Source organism: Haliaeetus albicilla, chromosome 31 (genome assembly GCF_947461875.1).
Source record: "Haliaeetus albicilla chromosome 31, bHalAlb1.1, whole genome shotgun sequence".
NCBI classification, from domain to species: Eukaryota; Metazoa; Chordata; class Aves; order Accipitriformes; family Accipitridae; genus Haliaeetus; species Haliaeetus albicilla.
The window spans coordinates 1,298,082-1,322,426 of record NC_091513.1 but is presented as its reverse complement, the minus strand read 5'-3'; the positions used below and the strand labels follow the sequence as shown (position 1 = coordinate 1,322,426).

The following is a 24,345-nucleotide window of genomic DNA, read 5'->3' as shown; positions in this document are numbered from 1 at the left end:
TGGGGAGCTTCACAAATTGAGGGACCACCCAAGGCATGGCCATAAAAAGGGAAAACAGTAAATCCAAGTGTGAGAAGGTAATGGAGGGCTCTGCAATCCCAGGAGAGGCAGCAGGGACCCAGCAGGCACAGGGAGGGAGGCTGGAGAGTGATTCATGCACCCTCAGGAAAACAGCCGTGGCCTGGATCTAGTGTAGCACCCAAACACCTCTCGTGCTTCTAGATTAAATAACAAAGAGTAATCCATTTCTGTACGTGCAAGTTCAGGGCTGGCTGCTCTATGGCTGGAGCAGCAGGAGCTGCTGGAGGGGTCCCAGGATCCCCAGGACCAGGGTTTTTGCACTGTCCTGGTGAGCGGGGCTGGCAGTGGGAATGGGGGGAAGGCAAAGGCTGTCTTGGTGAGGACTTTCCTGGATACAAAAGAGTCACTGGACTCCACTTCCTCATGCCATTGCTGGCCTGCAGTTTGGGGCTGACAGGAAGGCTGACATGCCCTCTTTGATGCCTCTGCTGCCCATCTTCCTGGGACTGCTGTTCCCTTCAAAAGAGCTTGGGCTTTGGTGGGAGATCCCAGAGCTCTGAAGCTCCCTGTGGTGGGTACCAGGGAGAGCTGGGAATGGGGCTGAGCTTGTCTGGAAAATGGAGATGAGCATCGAGCTCTTCAGTATGACTGGGGAGTGTGGGCTAACAGCATTGTACTCATGGTGCAGCACTAGCACTTGCTGGAGAGAAACCAAGTGTGGAAGGTGCAGAAGAAAAGCTCGGTCTGATCCCTTGCTCCCTGGACACAAGGAGAAGCTGCTGTGGGACACTTGTCACAGGGTAGCCCCTCACATCACTCGCCTCCAGTGCTGGCTGCTCAGCCCAGCTGTGGGGTGGTACATGGCCAGCTCCATCCTCCCACACGTCTCCATGTCTTAACTAAGGAAAAAAAAAAGCCAGCCCAGCATGGCTTGTCTTCTGGACCAGACCGCAAGAGGTCCCAGAAGATGGCTGTGTCCTATGCCTGTGTGAAATGCAGCTGGGGTTAGCAGGGACTGGGTGCTCAGGTCCCACAGTTTCTGCTAGGAGGGCTTGGGAAACAGGGAAGCCTCAGGCAGAGGAAAAAGGTGCTGAATACCTCAGGTCTGTACATGCCCTTGGCTACAAGGTCCCCTGCCCCACTGAGCAGCAGGTACACATTTTCCTTAGCTCCTATCGTAGCTTTTGCTATGGATTTACTTAGAGAAGCTCTTCTGGTTACCCACCCCTTGCTGGTTCCAGCTCCAGCTGAGCTCTAACTAGAGTTGCCCTGACTCTACCCTTGCATGCACAGACACAGTCTCTGCATTCCCCCTGGGCAGCCTGACCCTCTTTCACTTGCCTGTGCACATTCTCCCAGCAGCCTGAGCTCAGGTGCTCCTGCCAGGGTAGAGGTGGAGGATCACCAGGAGCAGCTCCGGAGGGAGCTCCCCACGGAAAAGCTGTGCCCAGCCCTGGGGAAACTCTGCCCTGAGCATGAGGAAGGCAGTGGCAGGAGGGCAGGGGTAGGCTGGAAGAAGAGCAAGAGGCTCTGCAAAAGCCCGAGGGAAAACATTGCCAAAGCCTGGGCTTGAGCCAGGGACCTTTAGGTCTTCACTCTAACACTCTCCCAGCTGAGCTTCTTCAGCTCTGCCCCAGGAGCCCTAGTCCCCATGCCAGACATGCAAGGGCAGAGAGAGATACAGAAGACATGTGTTCCTCAGGGAGGTTCCTGGGAAAAACTGTGCCCAGCCCCGGCAGGGGGAAGCTGGCTTCTTCCTGCCCAGGCCTGCTAGCCAGGCAGCACCAAGGGCCCATCTCCTGCCACCCCACCTCAGCCCGCTCCTGAAATGTTTCATCGCAGCCCCCGAGGCAGCTGGGGCTGTTTGGGGATCATGGGCAGTCTGTGGCAGAAGGACGGGACATGGGCACAGCATCAGCAGTGCTGACAATGGCGTGACAAAACCTGCCCTGGGCAGCACAGCTGAGGCGCTGGATGACTGACGCCTTCATGGCCAGCTGGGATCCAGGTTTGTGGTGAATGCCAGGTCAATGTCAGGAGTTCCAGGAGTCTTGCGGGCTTCCAGTTCAAACGGGATCTTAGCAAAAGCCGGACACAAGCAACTACAAAGGCTGAGGGTGGAAAAAGAAGTGTGGGGCTGATGAAAGAGCTCTCTTTGCTGTAGGAAAGCGAGGTCTCAGGGCATACAGAGTCTGTGTTGGTTCCATAGCTCTCTTGCTTTACTTTTGCAGGAGCAAGACTGTTTTGGTCAAAGGGAGGAGATGACAGGCAGGGTTGAAGAAGACTTGAATACCTCCAAGAATAGGGAGGACACAGCATCTCTTGGCAACTGACTTCATGGTGAAAACTTTTCTCCTTATTGCCTGGTGCCTTCTCTGCTCCAGGCTGAACAAGCTTTGCTCCCTCAGTCTTGCCTTAGATGGCAAGTGCTCCAGCCTGCCCCCAACCCAACAGTCTCATAGCCCTCTGCTGAGCTTGCTCCAGCTCATCAGTGTCTTTCCTGCACCAGGATGAGGGACGGGGCACAGGAGACCAAAGCTGATCACAGTGTTGTCCAGGTGGTCTAAGAAGCTCTGAGGAGAGAGGGATAAACACTTTCCCTCATCTTCTGGCTGTGTCCTCCTCATACAGCCCAGAATGCTGTTGGCTTTCTTGGCTGACAAGGCACCCTGCTGGTTCACGTGCAGTTTTCCATCTAGCAAGACCTCCAGGTCATTAATAAAACTATCAAGCAGAACAGCTCCCAGGACAGGACAGACCTTTGCAGTACTTCACTTGCTCCTGGCTCCAGGCAGAGTGTTACCTGTTCAGGAGGATGCCCTGTCCTCTCTCAGCAGCTGTGGATGAAGCCCCACAGATTTGTATGGGTCAAGTTCTCTCCTCGATCCTTGTGCACTGTTGGGATTTCCTCTCCTCCTTGTACAAATTTTGAAGAATGTAAATATATTTCATAAGAGGAGACAGTCAGACATGAAACTGAGAAGAAAACTACCTTGTCCAAAAAGCTGGAGCTTCCAGGAAGCTTCCAGTTTGAAGGAAATTTTTCAGGAATGGCCACCGGCTCAGTCATGAGGCACGGTTACTGTCTGCTGTACTGACCGAGCTTTGCTGGAGCTCCTTTCAGGTGTAGGGGGCTGGAGGCAAGGAGTTTTTTCCTTTTCCTGTCTCCTCCAGTAAGTTCACGGTGGTGCATGGAGGGATTGTTGTAAATATTTTGATAAAAGAAATTAAAATCTAATTACAAAGGAGTTTGGTTTGATTAAAAAGTAGAAATTATGAAGCATAGGTATGGGAGTGTTAAGTTTGAAATGTAGCCATAGGAACTTAGGAACTTAGAAAATGTATAATGTGTAACCATAAAAATTCAAGTACTGTCTAAAATCATTTAACCACAGAAGCTTTGTCAAAGATTGGTAGCCTTGTAGTGTTTGTTTTAGAAACTGAGGAAACCGTTATGGACACCAGTTTGCTGCTTGGAAACACCTGAGAGGTCAAGAAGCGGACGAGTGAGGAAGACTATGAAAGACCACCAGAGGACTCCTGAAGACCACCAGAGACCTTCACTGCGCCTGCGTAAAGGACATTTACATATGCTAATGATTTCCCGGAAACCTAATGAATATGCATAATCTTTCTTGGAAATCTAATGAATATGCATGAATAAGTTTTGATATAAGGTGTATTGTTTTGGTGTTCAGGTGTGCGTGGTTCGTGAGAGGACTCACCTGCGCACCCGGCCGTCAATAAAGAAGTGTCTGCTTATCTACACTAAATTGGTGTTGATAAGTTCTTTATTCCGAGTTTTTCGGCAAGAGTTTCTGGCGACCCAGGTGGGACCTCGCTGAGAGAGACCGGAGGAGTCGGGGACCTGATCGGTTCCTGCTGGCACCGAGGATTTCTCGGGGATACCCATCGACCCCCGATCCATAAGGCTCTTTGAGATGTCCCCTGGATTTTGGTAAGACACTTCTTTTTTTAAATATTAAGGATAGTGGGTTAGAGTTCCACTAAGTGGGGTTAGAGTCCCCCCCAGTGGGTTAGAGTCCCACCGGTAGTGGGTTAGAGTCCCACTAAGTGGGGTTAGAGTCCCCCCAGTGGGTTAGAGTCCCACCAGTATCGTCTTGCCTGTCAGATGCGGCGAAAGCTGCACAGGGTTGGACTAAAGGATCCTGAAGTGAAAGCCTAGGCGTCTGCCCGTAAGACATAAGCGAAAGCTATTGCTGGGTTGGACAATTTGGGAGTGGGTTAGAGTCCCACAACTTTTGAGGATTCTGGGTTAGAGTCCCAGCTTCAAAAGCAGAAGTGGGTTAGAGTCCCACAACTTTTGAGGATTCTGGGTTAGAGTCCCAGCTTCAAAAGCATTTTGGAAACTTTGGGTTTGAGTCCCGATTCCAAGGAATTTTGAGAGTGTATGTGTATCTTTGTGAGATATTTTGTGTGTATCACAAATCAGAATTAAGAGTGTGGTATAGTGTGTTATATGTGAGTGTGAGTTTTGTAAGCGTGAGACGTAGTGCCTCCAACTGAGGTTGGAAGTTTTAAAAGGGTGAATACATTTTGTGGGTTAATAATCTTGCCAGGGGATATTGGTTATGACTCTTGCCTAGGGAAGTCGGTTCTGTCCGTGCCCTAGACAAGCAGGTGGACTCCATTACCTGGCAACAACTGTTGTTTGTATTCACTTGATATCTGGCATTTAATATATGTATTTGGTATTTGATATTTGGTTTGGCATCTGACATTTGATAATTGATTATTGATTTTTGATACTCGATATATATTTAATAGATATTTGGTAGTGGGTATAAATATAATGGCATTGGCCAAACTATTTAAGAGTAAGAGTATGGGAAATATATCTACTGATGGAAAGATACCGAAAACATCTCCTTTGGGATGTTTGTTAGCACATTGGGGTGAATTGCACGATGATTTGCGGAAAAGTCAGATGATTGAGTACTGTAATCATTGGTGGCCTCTGTATATATTAGAGGATCAGGAAAAGTGGCCCGTGAATGGGACACTGAATTATAACACCATTCTGCAGTTAATGTTGTTTTGTAGAAGAGAAGGGAAGTGGAGTGAAATACCATATGTGGATTTATTTTTTATTTAAGACAGAGACGGGATTGGCAGAATGAATGTAAGCTGACTAGTAGGGACAATTTGGTAATGGCTATGACTTCTGATAAGAAAGAAAAGAAATGTGGTTTGGCATGTGATGTTGGAAAAGAGTGCTTAAAGAAAATAACTGTCCCCAAAGAGGACGAAGGGCCAGAGTTGGATATATCCCCTCCCAGGAGAGGACTAAATTGGGGTCGAGAGCATAGAGAACAGATGGAAGAACCAGAAAGTAGTGGAATAGAGGATGTGGGGGAAGGACCGTCTGAAGTTGTAATTCATACCCCCATTTCTCGAAGGACTCGACAGCAGGTACAAACAATAGCAACAATAGCTCCCCTGCGGCAGGGAGTCGGTAACAATGGGCCGGTGTATGCAAAAGTGCCCTTTTCCGTTATGGTTTTGATGGCTTGGAAGCAGGCAGCTGGAGTATATAGAGAAGATCCTGAGAGAGTAGGCAGAGTGGTAGATACTACAATTAGAACACAGAATCCAGACTGGAATGATTTACAGGTGATTTTGGATAATTTGTTAGATGATACAGAAAAGCAGACGGTACTAAAGACTGGCAAAGCACAGGCAGAAGTGGCTGTACTGAGTGGGACAACAGGTGGAACATTAGAGCAGAACTTTCCGTCTGGGGATCCGCAGTGGGATCCAAACAGCAGAGAACATAGAGAAAGGTTGACTCGGTATCAGAAATGGATTTTATATGGAGTTAAACATGCTATGCCTAAATCTTTGAATTGGTCTAAACTATATGAGGTGAGACAAGATAAGAATGAATCTCCCTCAGCGTTTCTGGAAAGACTGAAGGAGGTTGCCAGAAAATATACTGATTTAAGAGTAGATACAGAGGTGGCTCAGATACAGTTGGCTTTGATTTTTATGGGACAATTGGCACCGGACATAAGAAAGAAACTTCAGAAGCTGGAGGGAGAGGATTCAAGGAGTCTGAATAAAATGTTGGAGGCAGCATGGAAAGTATATAATAACAGGGAAAAAGAAGAGAGGAAAATCAGAGAAAATAGATTGTTGGCCATAGTAGCAGGAACAGCAGGCAGAGGACGAGGTGGAGGAAGAGGATGAGGTGTTTGTGGATGGGGAGGATCAATGAATTTTAGCAATCGGAATTTTAACACCCCCTTAGGAGTGAATCAGTGTGCTTTGTGTAGGGAGGAAGGACATTGGAAAAGAGACTGTCCTAAAAATGAGCAGTGTTCAGGAGGAAATATTCAGAAGGAGGTAGCCAGAATGATGGTTTTGGATGAATGAAGGGGACCGGAGGGGAAGCCAGCTGAGCCTCTGGTTATAATTAAGCTGGGAGAAAAAGAAGTTAAGTTTTTAGTGGATACAGGAGCAACATTTTTGGTATTAAATACTTGTAAAGGAAAAATTGGAACAAAACCAGCAAATATAATAGGAGCAACAGGGAAAGAGGAAAACCGACCATTCCTGCAACCTCTGGATTTGAAATTTGGAAACAAAATAATTACACATGAATTTTTGTATGTACCAGAATGTCCGATACCCTTGTTAGGAAGAGATTTGTTTTCTAAATTAAATGCACAAATTGTTTTTGAGGAAGGAGAACTTTTTTTGAAAATACCTGAGTCAAGAACAGGAGAAATCTTGATGATACAAGAAAAAGTGGAGGAGCAGGAAATTCCACCGGAGTGGATTTTGCAGTGATCCCTACAGTATGGGAAACAGATATTCCTGGTAAATCAAAATTAGCAGCGCCTGTAAAAATAGATTTAAAAGAAAATGTAGGAACAGTAAAAATTAAACAATACCCAATCAAACCAGAAGTTAGGCAGGAGCTGAAGAAATCGATTGACAAATTTTTAGAGTACAAAATTTTGGAGGAATGTGAATCTGAATATAATACTCCTATTTTACCAGCCAGAAAACCCTCGGGTGAATACAGGTTAGTGCAAGATTTGAGAGCAGTGAATCAAATAGCCAAGGACATATATCCTGTGGTAGCAAATCCTTATACGTTGTTAACAGCGTTAAAGGAGACTCATCAGTGGTTTACAGTGCTTGATTTGAAAGATGCTTTCTTTTGCATACCCTTGGAGAAGGAAAGCAGAAAGTTGTTTGCTTTAGAATGGGAAAATCCACAAACTGGGCGAAAGATGCAGTTGACATGGACAAGACTACCCCAAGGATTTAAAAATAGCCCGACAATTTTTGGAAACCAGCTGGCAAAAGAGCTTGAAATCTGGAAACAGGACAAACGGAGGCCTGAACATTTACTTCTACAATATGTGGATGACATACTGATTGCTACAGAAGAAAGATTTACCTGCATACAGGTAACCATTGACCTCTTGAATTTCCTAGGACTAAATGGGTACAAGGTATCCAGGAAGAAAGCCCAAATAGCATGTCAGACTGTGATATATCTGGGCTTTGAGATTTCAAAAGGGCAGCGACAATTGGGAAAAGATCGCAAAGAAACCATTTGTGGTATACCTGAGCCAAAAAATATCCATGAACTTAGAGCGTTCTTGGGAATGGCAGGGTGGGGTCGTCTTTGAATCATGAACTACGGATTAATAGCTAAACCGTTGTATGAGGCCCAAAAGAACTCTTCTTTTGTGTGGGGTCCAAAACAGCAAAGGGCCTTTACAGAGTTAAAACGCGCTTTAATGTCTGCACCTGCTTTAGGCCTTCCTGATTTAACTAAAGATTTTCAGCTGTTTGTTCATGAAAGACAACGCCTGGCACTTGGTGTGTTAACCCAGAAGATGGGAAGCTGGAAACGACCAGTCGGATACTTCTCCAAACAACTGGACACAGTGAGTAAAGGGTGGCCAAATTGCCTTCGAGCAGTGGCTGCAACAGTAATGATCATACAAGAAGCTTGGAAATTGACTTTGGGAAAAACAATAACAGTCTATGTCCCACACATGGTGAAAACTGTTTTAGAACAAAAGGGGGGACACTGGCTATCTCCGAGCAGAATGATGAAGTACCAGGTAATATTAACTCAACAAGATGATGTAATTTTAAAAACAACTAACCTGGTAAATCCAGCGGTGTTTTTAAGCTCCATACAGGAAGAAGGACAATTGGAACATGATTGCTTGGCTGCTGTTGAGTACGTTTATTCAGTATTCCAGTTGTGAAGATTTGAAGGATGTACCATTGGAGCGACCGGACTGGGAATTGTATACAGATGGTAGCAGCTTTGTGGAGCAAGGAGTCCGATACGCTGGATATGCGGTAACAACAGATACCACAGTTATAGAAGCAGGAGCATTGGCAAGTACCACTTCAGCTCAGAAGGCGGAACTTATCGCTTTGATTCAAGCTTTAGAACTAAGTGAAAAGAAGAAAGTAAACATCTGGACAGACTCAAAATATGCTTTTGGAGTGGTACATGTCCATGGAGCATTGTGGAAAGAGAGAGGATTATTGTCCTCTCAGGGATCAAATATTAAACACCAAGATGAAATTTTACAATTATTACAAGCAGTTCAAAAACCAGATCAGGTAGCAATCATGCACTGTAAAGCACACCAAATTGGAAACACAAAGGAAATTGTTGGAAATAATTTAGCCGACCGAACGGCAAGAAAGGTAGCAAAAGAACAAGCATTCCAAATGGCATTAATTCCTTCCAAAACAGTAACCCTTCCTAGGGAAAAACCAAAATATTCAGAAGAGGATAATAAGTTAGGTCAATTATTAAATGCTAAGAAAAACCGAGCCGGATGGTGGGTAACACCTAAAGGGCAAGTAGTAGTTCCACCCTTTTTGATGAGAGAAATAATTCAAACAAAGCATCAGGAATGCCACTGGGGAGCAGAAGCCTTAGTAACTTCTTTGCAAAAACAGGTGGTATCGCTCAAAATGTTAGGAATGGCTAAAATAATAACTGCAAAATGTGAAGTATGTTTGAAAAATAATCCAGTGATCAGGAAAAAGGTTCAAATGGGTCTAATAAAATCTAGTACAGAGCCTGGAGATTATTGGCAAGTAGATTTTTCAGAACTACCTAGGCAAAATGGGTATCAATACATCCTGGTGGGGGTTGATACTTTTACAGGATGGCCAGAAGCTTTTCCATGTCGTTCCACACAAGCAAAGGAAGTACTAAAATGGTTACTACAAGAAATAATTCCAAGGTTTGAAGTTCCTATAGGAATTTCTTCTGACAGAGGTCCACACTTTGTTACAGAAGTAGTCCAAAATGTTATGTAGATAATGTGAAAGTATTGAAATAATTTTCAACACTTTCAAAGGGGGGAAATGTTACTGATTTGTTATTGATTTGTTATTAGTTAGAATTAATCCTGTTCAATTTTAATAGGAATATAGAATTAGAAGAAATATTTTAGCAAAAATTATATATCTATTGTATTTTACACATTGAACCAACAGCTGCTGTGAAATCCTCTGTATAGCCCTGTAACAGGGCCGGAGGAATTGGTTAAAATCATCTAGCAGGAACATTCAGAACTTAAATAACAAGCTTAAGATTTAAGATAATTTGGATATAGTGTTTATTTGTAGGAGTATATTATAACCTAGAAGAATGCATAAGATGTCAGAATTTCAAATTAATGGGAACTGAGAAGAGTCAAATGAAGCAACTTGTAGTTATCTGCCAAGAAACAGTTAGTTACCTGCCAAGGGCCAAACTGCGCAGAATCACCTAAAGAAGGTCAAGAAGCGGACAAGTGAGGAAGACTATGAAAGACCACCAGAGGACTCTAGAAGACCACCAGAGATCTTCAATGTGCCTGCATAAAGGACATTTACATATGCTAATAACTTCCCAGAAATCTAATGAATATGCATAACATTTCCCAGAAATCTAATGAATATGTATGAATAAGTTCAATATAAGGTGTATGATTTTGGTGTTCAGGCGTGCGTGGTTCGTGAGAGGACTCACCCGTGCACCGGGTCGTTAATAAAGAAGTGTGTGCTTATCTACACTAAATTGGTGTTGATAAGTTCTTTATTCCGAGTTTTTTGGCAACACTGGCAGCTGCTTCATGGCCCCTGTCCTTTTCCTGGCCCAGCCCCACCGCCCATACACGGTCCCACAGCCCCACTGTGCAGGCACAGCACAGGAAAGGGGACAGGCAGGGGTGGAGAACGTTCCCCTCATTGTGGTCCCAATGGCAGCCTTCAGATCACAGTTCCCCTATGACCTTCCTACTTTTGCAGCTTCCCCAGCACCCGACCCCTGCCCTGCTGCAGCCTTGTCCCACGTGGGGCTTTGCAGACAGCTCTGCTCCAGGGTCTGCCAGGGTCTGGGGAAGGAGCAAGGCTGGGCAGGGCTGTCCGTTCCCTCAAACCAGCCCTTGGCCCAGCAGGAAGATGGAGATGGCCTTACAGCAAGACTTACCCATAAACCTAAGGTGACCAGCAAGTGCTGGAAATGGCCAATGAGAGACGCTGGGGGTGACGAAGACCCTGAGCCACCTTCCGTGTCTGTCCGTGGCACCAGGGGCACAAACTGTCCTCCTCCTCTCCTCTGCACCTGCATGTCTTCACTGTTTTCCACAAGCCCCGTCCCTGCACCACAAACCCCTGGTGTCAGTCCTTGCCCTGCATGGCCACACACTACAAGCTCTACACGGATGTTTTTCTCTCCTGGGCACTTTCCAGCCCACCACAGCTCCCCCTAAACTCTCCCCACTTCCCTTGGCCTCTCTCCACCCCTCTAAACTCTCCCCAGTGCAGCCCAGTCTGGCATGGCCCCACAGCAGTGCCCACCACAGGGTGCGGCAGAGCTCTGGGCACTCACCCCACAGCCCCAGACCCTCTGAAGGGCACAGCAGCTCCTCGGGGGTGGAGAGTGCTGATGCCCAGGGGTGGGGGGCATCTGTGGCACAAGCCATGAGGAGATCCCCTTGTATGATGGAAATGCTGCTATGGAGGCCAGCTCTGTCACACAAGTGCCCATTGCCTGTCCTTCCCTGCGGTCACAGGCCTGCCACACAGCAGGACTCTAACCAAGCTTGAAGAGCACTCGGTCCTTCCACCAACCCAAGGTTTCAGAAGGAAAGCATGGAAGTGGGAAGAGAGCAGCTCGGGAAAGACCAAGCGCTGGTGCTCCCTGGCACTGCTGCTGTGCCAGGACTCTTTTCTTCTTCCCCTCTGCACAGAGGCACTGCTGCCTGCAGCTGCAGAGAAGGTCTTGGTGGAAGAAACTTGGAAAACCAAGTCACTGCAGGGCCCTTTATTTTGTTTAAACACACAGAGGGCACAGCTCATTTGCACAGCCTCCAGGGCACAGAAAAGCCTGGACAGACTGTGAATTAGAAACCAGAGGAATAAAGACACTTCTTTGTGGAAAGCATTCAGATAAATAAAACAAAGTGAAAAAGAAGGAATAAAACCACACCCAAAATCACCACAAAAAGACCAGCAAAAGACAGGTTGGGTCTGTAACGAGATATAAGTACTATGCAGAAGACAAGAGGTAGTTTATTCCTTCTAAAAGGCATCCAGTCATTAGTTTTCTCAGGGCATCCTTGATCTCATGGTTTCTCATGCTGTAGATGAGGGGGTTCACGGCTGGAGGCACCACCGAGTACAGAACTGTCACCGGCAGGTCCAGGGATGGGGAGGAGATGGAGGGGGGCTTCAGGTAGGCAAAACTGCCAGTGCTTATAAACAAGGAGACCACAGCCAGGTGAGGGAGGCACATGGAAAAGACTTTGTGCCATCCCTGCTCAGAGGGGATCCTCAGCACGGCCCTGAAGATCTGCCCATAGGACAGCACAATGAAAACAAAACAGCCAAAGTCTAAACAGACACTAACCACAAGTACCCTAACTTCCCTGAGGTAGGCATCTGAGCAGGAGAGCTTGAGGATCTGGGGGATTTCACAGAAGAACTGGTCCACAGCATTGCCTTGGCAGAGGGGTAGTGAAAATGTATTGGCAGTGTGCAGCACAGCATAGAGGAACCCACTGCCCCAGGCAGCTGCTGCCATGTGGACACAAGCTCTGCTGCCCAGGAGGGTCCCATAGTGCAGGGGTTTACAGATGGCAACGTAGCGGTCATAGGCCATGACAGTGAGAAGAAAATACTCTGCTGAGATCAAAAAGGTAAACAGAAACACCTGGGCAGCACATCCTGGGTAGGAGATGGCCCTATTGTCCCACAACGAGTTAGCTATGGCTTTAGGGACAGTGGTGGAGATGGAGCCCAAATCGAGGAGGGCTAGGTTGAGGAGGAAGAAGTACATGGGTCTGTGGAGGTGGTGGTCACAGGCTATGGCAGTGATGATGAGGCCGTTAGCAGGAGGGCAGCCAGGTAGATGCCCAGGAAGAGCCAGAAGTGCAAGAGCTGCAGCTCCCGTGTGTTGGCAAATGCCAGGAGGAGGAACTGGGTGATGGAGCTGCCGTTGGACATTTTCTTCCTCTGGGAATGGGGTGCTGTCAAAGTAGAAAAAAGACAGTGAAGAGTCAGGGCATTGTTCTCTGAGCAATATCAAAGCCATTTCCCATAGACCCTCCCACTCTCACACACACAGACCCTTTTCCTTTTCTAGGAGACCTTCCTTCAGGTCTGTGGCTGGCGCCCTGCTTGGTGCTGGCTCAGAATGCAATGAAAAGCAGGGCCTCTGCCCATGGGCTCTTGAAAAGTCAGCCCTGCTCTGCAGCAGTGGGTTCATGGGATCGGTGCAGGCAGGGGCCAGTCTGGTGTTTGAATTTGTCACCTGAAGCCGCTCCTAACGCAGAAGGGTTTGTCAGCATCTGCGCTGCCAGTGCTAAGGAACCAGGAGGGTAAAAATAGTTTAAGAGTTCTAGGGTTTTTTACAGCTGCCCACATCGCCCCTGGGGAGTTTTCCTAGATCTCTGGAAATTTCAGCATTTCTGCTGCCCTCCGGCAGAACAGTATGAGCCAGGCAAGTCAAGAGGATTGCCTGTGGCTTAGTGCAGAGAGAGGGGGAGCTGCTCTGTCCTTCTGTCTAGTTCCCACTTGCACTGTGCTTGCACCTTTCTGAGATGGAGGGTGATCACGCTTTCATGTTTTACCCTGAAAAGCCACCAGGCACTGCTGAGAGCAGAGACATCCACTGCAGACCACCAAATATCTCACCCTTTCTCAAAGTCTCATCACCCTGCTTCTAGCCAAGACAAACCAAGCTCATTTCACCAACCTAAGAGCATTTCCTCAGTCCTAGCATCTCTGTGCTTCTCCATGGGGCTTTTGGATCACAGAAAGCTGCTATGAGACAGGTTTGCATCCTTCAGGGCAGCTAACAGCTTGGAAGGACACTCGGAGGTGATAGCCAAGTGACCTGATATGATGGCATCTCTGTAAGGGAGAATCAGCTCATTTTCCCAGCCCCACAGACAGCATTGAGCATAAACCCTCAGATTATAGGAAAGCTGGGACACTTTTTTCCATGGACACAGCTATATGGCAGGTCCAACAAGATCACTGTGTGTGTAACTCTGCAGCTGAAACTCCCATCCCCAGACAAACAGACAGCAGGAAAAGATAACAGTAACACAGACAAGTGGAGAACCAAGGAAAAGAGCAGAGATCGACTGGCTCAGAGAGGCAAGAGGAGAGGCAGCTGCAGTCTCAGGAAAGTGTTACCCTTACCCAGCTGTGCATGCCACCTCCCAGACACCAGCACAGCCAGGCAGTTGTTCTCAGTCCCTGTGCTCTACTTCAGGAGGCTCCTCTCAGACTTACTGATCACCCCAAGCTACAGCTCAGGAGTCTCAGGGACTTGCTGAAAGCATGACAGCTCCTTTTCCATTTCTCCCAAAAATTTCCCCGGAGTAGGAAACTGAAAACAAAGACTCAGGGAAGATCCTTAAGATATAGTAGTCCATGCTTCAACATTCCCCTTGAAAAGTGTCCATGGAAATATCCTGAGAGTGATCTGGAGCCGTGAGCAGCCCTGATCCACACAGCACCCTCTTGTCAGCAGACGGACCCTGCCCTGCTGCAAGTTGTTTCTTCCACCCACAGCTTCTCCCATATCTGCTGTTACTGTTCCCTGGCAGGCTGAGTACTTACCCTGACCGGTGGCAGAGTCCCTGCCCCAGCACACAGCCCCCCACGGTGCAGGGACCCTGCTCAGAAGGACAGCCCTGGGCACCCCTGGCTGCACACCCACCTTCACACTCTGCAGCCATCCCCAGGTGAAGGCAGCTGACATGCCCTGTCCCTCTGAAGGTGCAGCAGGGAAGCTGTGCTCCAAAGCACGGCCTTTTTCTCTGCACTGCAGAAACTGTGAGAGTCCTCCTGAAAGATCCCATAGGCTCTGGGATGTGCCGGCTTTAGGAGGTCATTCCAGGAACCACAGCTGCATTGCCCTGCAGCCAGAGACTTACCCTGTTAAGGGCTGTCAAGATTTTTCTCCAGGACAGCTCTCCTCTCTCCTCCCACCCCAGACTGCCTTCAACCTCCCTCCCACTTCCCTCCTCTCCCCTCGGTGACTGCAGGCAGTGCCCTCAGCCCTGCTGCGCTTTGCAGAGGAGCTGCTCCTGGGCAGAGCTGTCTCTCTGCAGTGCTGCCTGTTTGCCATGAGCTCCCTCCAGCCCAGGAGCCCAGCCCAGCTCAGCAGCAGAGGACCAGCCCAAGGCAGCCCTTTCTCTGCCCCCTCTGGGCTCCCTCCAGGTGTCCCTGGGGCTCCAGGGGAACCTGCTGGGAAACAGGCTGAAGCAATCACTGATGATCCTTCCCTCAGCTACAGAGAGATGCTTCTTTCAGCACTGACATTTCTCCCATCTGAAAGAGTGAGGTCTAAGAATCACCTTTTCATTGTTAGGGAGGGAGGTCTACCCTGCCGGCGCCAGTTGGGAGGCCATGTCTACCCCACCCGCATGGTTAGGGAGGCCAGGTCTACCTTGTCCTTGCCGGTACGGAGGCCAGGTCTACTCTGCCCGCGCGGTTAGGGAAGCCTGGTCTACCCTGCCCCCGATGTTAGGGAGGCCTAGTCTACCCCACCCGCGTGGGTAGGGAGACAGGTCTCCATTCATGTCCCTCTACTCTCAACCCCTGACAATTCTTTCTCCCTTGTCCTCTACACACCTAATGATGCTATGAAGAAAACACATGCCACTGATGTCCACTGCCTGGCTGGATTGCAGGCTTACCTCAGCCAGGGACTTTCTCAGGGGTACCTTGTGTTCCTGGAGATTGACACAAGGTCCTGCACAGTCACCTCAGGCAGCAAACTCCTCTCATGCAAGCCTGGCATGGCCCTGGCCTGTTTTTCTCAGGTGTTGGGAACTGCAGGGCTTGTTGTCTTTCTGAGCATCTCATTTCATCATTACCCTGACACCTGTCATCCTTCCCAGCAAGTTTTTTGCTCTGAAGAAAGGCCTTCGCATACGTGGGGCTCCAGGGTGCTTAGTTCCAGTTTTCCGCATGTGAGAAGTCTTTGGTGAGTGGCTGCAAACCAAATGTGCATGCATGCCCTCACAGCAAGGGACGCAGGCAGCAGGATCTGGAGCCCCTGATTCCATCACAGAACTTCTGAGGGAACCGCTGTGGTGACATGGTGGGTCAGGTTGCACAATTTTGGGTACTGTGAAGGATAGAGACAGGTCCTTTAGGAGACACTGGGGGATGGTTGGGAAAGGTGGGAGAATGAGGCTGGGGCATGGCCTCTGTAAAGGATGGGGCAACTTGAATGTGTATGGTGGGGTAGACAACAGGTTGTGCAATCATTACTGGCTTAGGAACAGATGATGCACCACTGATGGTGACATGAAGGTGGGAGTTAGAACCACTCAGTCAGGGTGAGGACGTGGACAAAGTCTTCTGTAGGTAACCTGAGGAAGTCTCCAGATCAGCAAACCTTGCCCTCACTGGATGGGCAAAGTGACTGGGTGCAATCAGCCCCATTGGGTCCTGGAGAGTCTCAGGGTCGACTTCTTATCACAGCAGCCAGGTGGGCCAGGAGGCTGAGTCAGGGCTGGTCAGGGACATTAACGTGTCAGCCTTGGCTGCAGTGACCGTGAAGTTGTTGCGTCATGGTTCTGAAGGGAACTGAAGCCAGAGAGTAGCAGAGCTCAGGTTTGGGATCCCAGAGAAGCAGACCTTGGCCTGCTCAGGGCTCTGGTGGGAATACAGGGATTGTATTAGGAGACTGAAAACTCCCCCAAAGTTCAAGCTAGCAAGGGATGTCAAGGGCAACAAGATGAGCCACTACTGCTTCCTTAAGAGTTGAAAACCAAAGAAAAGTAAAGTGGGCCACTACTGGATTTAGAAAGAGTAAATGCAGGTAGGTCTGACGTACACTATGACTTCTTTTCTGCTGTCTTCCCCTGCAAGGTCTCCCACGTCTCTGTTGCCCTCAGGCAGGACTCAGACAGGAGGAGAACAGCCAGCAGTGGATGAGGACCAAGTCAGGGGCTACTTGACCAGACTCACCTCTTTAGATGGCCAGCATCCAAGGGTGCTGAGAGCGCCAGCCAACACCATTGTAAAGACATTCTGCATCATCTTGGAATGGTGATGGAGACTGGAGGAGGTCCCAGACGACTTGCAAAGAACAAGAGAGGCATGCATCTTCCAACAAGTCCCAAAGGATGAGCTGGGGAACTAAAGGCTGTTTCACCTCACTTTGGTGAGCGTGTGTCACAGCCCTTGCCCTTCTGAATCCCATTTCTGGGAACCTGAAAGGGAGAGTGACTTGAATTAGCAAGGGTAGGTCATGCCTGGCCATCCTAGCATCTTTCTGTGATGAACAGGACTGCTTTTCTAGATGAGAGGAGAGCAGTGTCTATCATTTCCCTGGATTTCAGCAAGGCTTCAACACCATACCCCCTTTATATGCTTGTGCATTGTATCCAATTAAAGGCATTACAGTCTGGATGGCTGGTTGGATGGTGGGGTTTGGAGGGTTGAGGTGAACGAGTGCTTCTCTGCCTGCAGACCAGTGACACCTGGAGAACTGTAAGTGTTTGTCGTGGGATCTGTCCTGGTTCATGTCTATACCAATGCCCTGGAGGAACTGATGGAGAGCACTCCTGTCAGGTTTGCAGATGCCACTACAGAATGGAAGAGCCAGTCAAGTTGCTGGAGGGCACTACTGCAATCCAGAAGGATCTAGAGAGGCTGGAGTGTTGTGGTTAATCATAGTAGGCAGCTCAGCCCCACAGAGCCACTTGCTTACTTGATGGCAGTGGGATGGGGGAGAGAATCAGAAGGGTGTAAAAGTGAAGAAAACTCGTGGGCTGACATAAGGACAGTTTAATAGGTAAAGCAAAGCTGTGCATGAGCGCCAAGCAAAATAAGGAATTCATTCACTCCTTCCCATTGGCAGGCAGATGTTTAGCCATCTTGAGGAAAGCAGGGCTCCATCAGGCGTAACGGTTACTTAGGAAGGCAAACACCATGTATTGGGTCTGGCTGAGATGGAGTTAATACTCCCCATGGCAGCCCTCATAGCACTGTGCTCTGCATCAGTAGCTAGAAAGGTGTTGATAGCACACCAGTGTTTTGGCTACAGCTGAGCAATGCTGGCACAGCATCAAGGCTGTCTCTCCAACATTTTTGCCCCCCCCCCAATGGCAGGCTGGGGCAGGGCAAGATCTTGGGAGGGGACATAACCAGGACAGCTGACCTAAACCAACCAAACAGATATTCCATACCATATGACGTCAGCTCAGATATAAAAGCTAAGTAAAGGGAGACGGAAGAGGGGGGGCATTTTGTCTTCCGGAGCAACCACTACGCGTACTGAAGCCCTGCTTCCCGAGAAGTGGCTAGACATCGCCTGCTGATGGGAAGTAGAGAATAACATCATTTGTTTTTTTTCTTTGCTTTCGCGCGCGCAACCTTTGCTATCACTTTATTAAACTGTCCTTATCTTGACCCACGAGCCTTTTGTTATATTTTCTCCCCCCCGTCCAGCTGAGGAGGGGGAGTGATAGAGCGGCTTTGGTGGGCACCTGGCATCCAACCAGGGTCAACCCACCACAGTCCTTTTTGGCGCCCAACGTGGGGCACGACAACGGCAGTTTTGCATTAAGTGTTCTATAGCTAGTTATTAAGTGGCAAGCTCCTGTGCAGGTCACGGAGCTTGTTAGCTGCTTGCTTATCTCTAGCTTGCTGAGTTTGGGAACATGTTAATGCAAATAATGGCTGCGTGCTTTGTCCTGGCACTGATGGCTTTGTTTTGCTGTGGTAGCTATCTTGTGGGGAGAATGAAGGAACGCGGGAACGTGCTAATACAAATAATGTCTATGTGCTTTGTCCTGGCACTGATGGCTTTCCTGTGTTGTGGGAGCTATCTTGTGGAGGAGATGAGGGAACACATCTCCCTCTCCCTACCAGGCATTGATGTGAATGGTTTTATTATGCAGGCTCCCGAGGTCCTTGTTCACCCTTATGTAAGCTGTTTAATACTAATAATTAATACTGGTGGCATATTATGGGTATTGTGGAATCTGGTCTCGTCCTGGTATAAGAGAAGGCAAGTTTTAGGTGAGGCAATACTTAAATGTGCCCTCAAGCGACCAGTGCCTGGGTGGCAGGGTATATGGAAGGATTTGGGCAGATTCCTAGGACGGTTATCACCTCCCATAATCTGGGATTTTACATCTGAACAGGCAAGTAACCCTGGCAAACTGACGCGCCACCTGATAGAAGGGTGCCTTGCCTATCCCAATGAAAACCAGCAGCTTCTCGCACTGTACTGGGGCCTGGCCTATGCCTACCGAGCCATAGTTCAACACTGTCAGAGGACCATGGTTGAGGCAGGGACCCAGACTGCATCTGAGGACACCATGCTCGAGATAGGGACCCAAACAACAACAACTACAGTAATTGCCCCAGTAGTGAAAAGGAAGCAGTGGACAAGGAGATCAACGGGTCCATACCATCGATTAGTGAGAGAAGAAGAAGAAGAAGAGGAAAGGCTTGATCTAGAAGCTGGTCCTTCGGTAAGGAAATTGGAGGAAGGAGTGAGGGAACTTAAACAGGAAGCGGAAACTACCCGGTCCCTGACGTCCTCAGAACTTCGGGACTTGCGGAAAGATTACAGCCGCCAGCCAGGTGAGCGGATTGCTGCCTGGCTGCTCCGATGCTGGGATAATGGGGCTGATAGTCAGCAACTGGAAGGCAAGGAAGCCCAACAGCTGGGATCCCTCGCTAGAAACCGGGGAATTGAAAGAGGAATTGGAAAAGAGGCAGCAGTTTGCAGTCTCTGGAGCCGGCTTCTCTCAAGTGTGAGGGCAAGATATCCATTCAAGGAAGATCTTGTGAATTCCTCAGAAAAGTGGACTACCGCAGATGAAGGCATCCAGTACCTGAGAGAGTTAGCGGTGGTGGAAGTCATCTACAGTGATCTAGATGATGAGGAAGTCTCCAAAGATGCAGAGGATGTCCTGTGCACACGGGCCATGTGGCGAAAGGTGATTCAAGGTGCCCCAGCATCGTATTCTAACAGCTTGGCAGCAATGTATTGTCCAGATATGGAAACACCAACTGTGGAGAAAGTGTCGTCTTGGCTCCAAAACTTTGAGGAAAATCTCTGTGTTTCCTCATCCCTACAGGACAGTGCCTTGGCTGTTAGGGATGCTCCAAGAAATCAGTCCTCTCCTGCCCCAGTCAGAGGGAAAGGGAGCCTAAGGCGTATGCCACGTGGTACACTCTGGTTCTTCCTGCGTGACCAAGGGGAGGACATGAGGAAGTGGGATGGTGAACCCACCTTTAAGCTGGAAGCCCGTGTGCGTGAACTGAGAGGGAAGACAGCTGTTAAGAAGGGGTCACCCAAGAAGAAGGCTGTCAGCGTAGTTGCTGTAGAGGCCCAAGAAAGCACTCAGCGATCCTCCAGGCATAGAAGAACTGAAACTACCTCCCTTGATTCTGGTGAGGGGACTTCTGGTCTGGTACCGCAAGGATCGGACAGTGAATATTCTGATGAGGAACAGCAATAGAGGGTCCCTGCCTTCGGCCAGGAGGAGGAAAGGGATGACCGGATATACTGGACTGTGTGGATTCGATGGCCTGGCACATCAGACCCACAGAAGTATAAGGCTTTGGTAGACACTGGTGCACAGTGTACACTGATGCCATCAGGATACAGGGGCACGGAACCCATCTGGATCTCTGGAGTGACAGGGGGATGCCAAGAATTGACTATACTGGAGGCTGAAGTGAGCTTGACAGGGGACAAGTGGGAAAAGCACCCCATTGTGACCGGCCCAGAGGCCCCTTGTATCCTTGGCATTGACTACCTCAAGAGAGGGTACTTCAAGGACCCAAAGGGGTACCGATGGGCTTTTGGTGTAGCCACTGTAAATGCAGAGAAGATCAAACAGCTATCTACTCTGCCTGGCCTCTCGGAAGATCCCTTCATTGTGGGATTGTTGCAAGTTGAAGAACAACAGGTGCCAATCGCTATCAGGACGGTGCACCGTCGGCAATATCGGACAAACCGAGACTCCCTGGCTCCCATCCATGAGCTGATTCATCACCTAGAGAGCCAAGGAGTCATCAGCAAGACTCATTCACCTTTTAATAGTCCTATATGGCCAGTGCAAAAGTCTGATGGAGGGTGGAGGTTAACAGTAGATTATCGCGGCCTGAATGAAGTGACACCGCCACTGAGTGCTGCTGTACCAGACATGTTAGAGCTCCAATATGAACTGGCATCAAAGGCAGCCACGTGGTATGCTACAATTGATATTGCCAATGCATTTTTCTCCATTCCTTTGGCAGCAGAGTGCAGGCCACAGTTTGCTTTCACATGGAGAGGCGTCCAATACACCTGGAATCGACTGCCCCAGGGGTGGAAGCACAGTCCTACCATTTGTCATGGATTAATCCAAACAGCACTGGAACAAGGCGAAGCCCCTGAACATTTACAATACATAGATGACATCATCGTGTGGGGCAATGAGGCAGAAGAAGTGTTTGAGAAGGGGAAAAGAATAATTCAGATTCTTCTGAAAGCTGGTTTCGCCATAAAGAAAAGCAAGGTCAAGGGACCTGCACAGGAGATTCAGTTCTTGGGAATAAAATGGCAGGATGGACGCCGTCATGTCCCTATGGATGTGGTTAACAAGATAACATCTATGTCTCCACCAGCTAACAAGAAAGAAACACAAGCTTTCCTAGGCCTTGTGGGGTTCTGGAGAATGCATATTCCAGGTTACAGTCAGTTTGTGAGCCCTCTCTATCGAGTAACGCGGAAAAAGAACTATTTTGAATGGGGCCCTGAACAACAACAAGCCTTTGAGCATATCAGACAAGAAATAGCTCGTGCAGTAGCTCTTGGGCCTGTCCGGACAGGACCAGATGTGCAAAATATACTCTACACTGCAGCTGGGGATCATGGTCTCACCTGGAGCCTGTGGCAGAAAACACCAGGAGAAACCCGAGGTCGACCATTAGGGTTTTGGAGCCGGGGGTACCGAGGATCAGAAGCCCACTACACCCCGACTGAAAAAGAGATACTAGCAGCATATGAGGGGGTTCGAGCCGCTTCAGAAGTTGTTGGTACAGAAGCATATCTCCTCTTGGCACCACGATTGCCCGTGCTACACTGGATGTTCAAAGGAAACATCCCCTCTACACATCATGCAACCAGCGCTACATGGAGTAAGTGGATAGCATTGATCACGCAACGGGCTCGACTGGGGAAATCTAACCGCCCAGGAATTCTGGAAGAGATCATGGACTGGCCAGAAGGCAGAGATTTTGGAGCATCACCTGAGGAGGTGGCTCGTGCCCAAGAGGCACCACCATATAATGAGTTACCAGAAGACGAAAGGTGTTATGCTTTGTTTACTGATGGATCCTGTCGTGTGGTAGGGAACCATCGGAAGTGGAAAGCTGCTGTGTGGAGTCCCACACGCCAAGTCGTTGAGGCCACTGAAGGAGAAGGCGAGTCAAGTCAGTTTGCAGAAGTGAAAGCCATCCAACTAGCCCTAAACATTGCTGAACGAGAAAAATGGCCGGTACTCTACCTCTATACTGACTCCTGGATGGTGGCTAATGCCCTGTGGGGGTGGCTACAGCAGTGGAAGAAGACCAATTGGCAACGCAGGGGTAAACCCATCTGGGCAGCAGCATTGTGGCAGGACATTGCTGCCCGTGTAGAACACATAACTCTAAGGGTACGTCATGTAGATTCTCACGTGCCCAAAAGCCGTGCCACTGAAGAACATCGAAATAATGAACAGGTAGACAAGGCTGCCAAAATAGAAATAGCTCAGGTGGACCTGGACTGGGAGCGTAAAGGTGAGCTATTTGTAGCTCGATGGGCCCATGAGACATCGGGACATCTAGGGAGAGATGCAACATATAGGTGGGCTCGTGATCGAGGGGTGGACCTGACCATGGAGGCCATTACGCAGGTCACTCATGAATGTGAAACATGTGCTGCAATCAAACGAGCTACCAGAGTAAAGTCTCCCTGGAACAGAGGGCGGTGGCTGGGTTTTCGATATGGCGAGGCCTGGCAAATTGACTACATTGGACCACTGCCGCGAACACGCCAAGGCAAGCGCTACATACTCACCATGGTGGAAGCAACTACTGGTTGGCTAGAAACATATCCTGTAAACCATGCCACCGCCCGAAACACCATCTTAGGCCTCGAAAGGCAAATTTTATGGCGACACGGTACCCCAGAAAGAATTGAATCAGACAATGGGACTCATTTCCGAAATAACCTCATAAGCTCCTGGGCAAAGAAACATGGCATTGAGTGGGTGTACCACATACCCTATCACCCGCAAGCATCTGGGAAAATTGAGAGATATAATGGACTGTTGAAGACTATGCTGAGAGCGCTAGGCAATGGGACATGGAAGCATTGGGATACAAATTTAGCAGAAGCCACTTGGCTAGTTAACACCAGAGGATCTGCTAACCGTCCTGGTCCTGCCCAAACAAAACCCCTACATACTGTGGGAGGAGATAAGGTCCCCGTAGTGCACATGGGGAAGTGGCTGGGGAAGGCAGTGTGGATTGCACCTCCCATGGGAAAAGGCAAACCCATTCGTGGGATTGTCTTTGCTCAGGGACCTGGGTGTACTTGGTGGGTAATGCGGAAGGATGGGGAGACCCAGTGTGTGCCTCAAGGACATTTAACCTTGGGGGAAAAATAATCTGTGATGTGAGTTGTATGTTGTAGGAAGTAATGTAGCAGGAATGACCTGAACTGCAGAAGAGTGAACTTCGCAAGGAACCAGACAAGTGCATCAGTGACCCAAACCAAGCTGGTGTTGGGGCCCAACGATCGAACATACTGCTTCTCCTGTCCTGACCACTCATCTTGATGGATGGGGCTCAAGTCATAACCTGTATGTGAACATCAGGAAGAGTGGAAGAAGCCCATGGAATATCTATCTCTTAAAGGACAGGGGATAGTAATTAATAAGAATGTATAAATCCGTACGTTGGGTATAAAAGTGGTTTAAGTATGTAGTCTCAGTTGTAAGTGTTGGTGAGAAAGGATTTCAGTAATGAGAATTAAATACAATAGTATGGTTAGAAGATATCTGTATTAAGTTATGTGGAACCTGAGCAGGATGCAAATGGTATGGAATAAGGGGTGGAGATTGTATTGGGTCTGGCTGAGATGGAGTTAATACTCCCCATGGCAGCCCTCATAGCACTGTGCTCTGCATCAGTAGCTAGAAAGGTGTTGATAGCACACCAGTGTTTTGGCTACAGCTGAGCAATGCTGGCACAGCATCAAGGCTGTCTCTCCAACATTTTTGCCCCCCCCCCAATGGCAGGCTGGGGCAGGGCAAGATCTTGGGAGGGGACATAACCAGGACAGCTGACCTAAACCAACCAAACAGATATTCCATACCATATGACGTCAGCTCAGATATAAAAGCTAAGTAAAGGGAGACGGAAGAGGGGGGGCATTTTGTCTTCCGGAGCAACCACTACGCGTACTGAAGCCCTGCTTCCCGAGAAGTGGCTAGACATCGCCTGCTGATGGGAAGTAGAGAATAACATCATTTGTTTTTTTTCTTTGCTTTCGCGCGCGCAACCTTTGCTATCACTTTATTAAACTGTCCTTATCTTGACCCACGAGCCTTTTGTTATATTTTCTCCCCCCCGTCCAGCTGAGGAGGGGGAGTGATAGAGCGGCTTTGGTGGGCACCTGGCATCCAACCAGGGTCAACCCACCACACACCATAACTCTTAATGTCCCCCCTTCCTCTTTCTTTCTCCAGTTTTTATTGCTAAGCGTGACATCTAACGGACTGGAATATCCCTTTGGTT

At 48.7% G+C, this 24,345-nt stretch overlaps 1 protein-coding gene and 1 pseudogene across 1 annotated transcript in view; one reads left to right on the top strand and one right to left on the bottom strand.

The window, feature by feature from the left end:
• LOC138683123 (olfactory receptor 14J1-like) overlaps positions 1-24,345 on the top strand; it is a 35,437-nt gene that overhangs the window by 2,442 nt on the left and 8,650 nt on the right. The gene's annotated exons all lie outside the window — the stretch shown is intronic.
• Positions 11,576-12,531, bottom strand: LOC138683098 (olfactory receptor 14A16-like; annotated as a pseudogene).